Genomic DNA, 243 nt, shown 5'->3' with positions numbered 1-243 from the left:
GGGGCCCCCATAGGGTACAGCTCTGCTCCTTCGTCTTTAGTTATATGCGTATCTCTGCAGCAGCTGAGATGAAATAAGTTTTGGTGTGCATGCAGCAGCAAGAGATATTTGCTGCTGCTGCTGCTGCTGCTGCTGCTGCTGCTCGATGGGGTGTATGTACAGCTCAGCCCACAGCTATAGATCGAGATGCAGCGCAGCAGCATCGCAGCAGCTGCTGCATGCAGGCGCTGCTGCAGCAGCAGC

The 243-nt window shown here is 55.6% G+C and overlaps 1 protein-coding gene across 1 annotated transcript in view; it reads left to right on the top strand.

The window, feature by feature from the left end:
- EMH_0027100 (uncharacterized protein) overlaps positions 1-243 on the top strand; it is a gene marked incomplete at both ends in the record, with an annotated part of 5,378 nt that overhangs the window by 695 nt on the left and 4,440 nt on the right. The gene's annotated exons all lie outside the window — the stretch shown is intronic.

The sequence above is a fragment of the Eimeria mitis genome, genomic scaffold, assembly GCF_000499745.2.
Source record: "Eimeria mitis Houghton genomic scaffold, Emh_scaff999, whole genome shotgun sequence".
Lineage (NCBI taxonomy): Eukaryota > Apicomplexa > Conoidasida > Eucoccidiorida > Eimeriidae > Eimeria > Eimeria mitis.
Note: the sequence above shows the minus strand (reverse complement) of the source record. Positions and strands in the feature narration are given on the sequence as shown.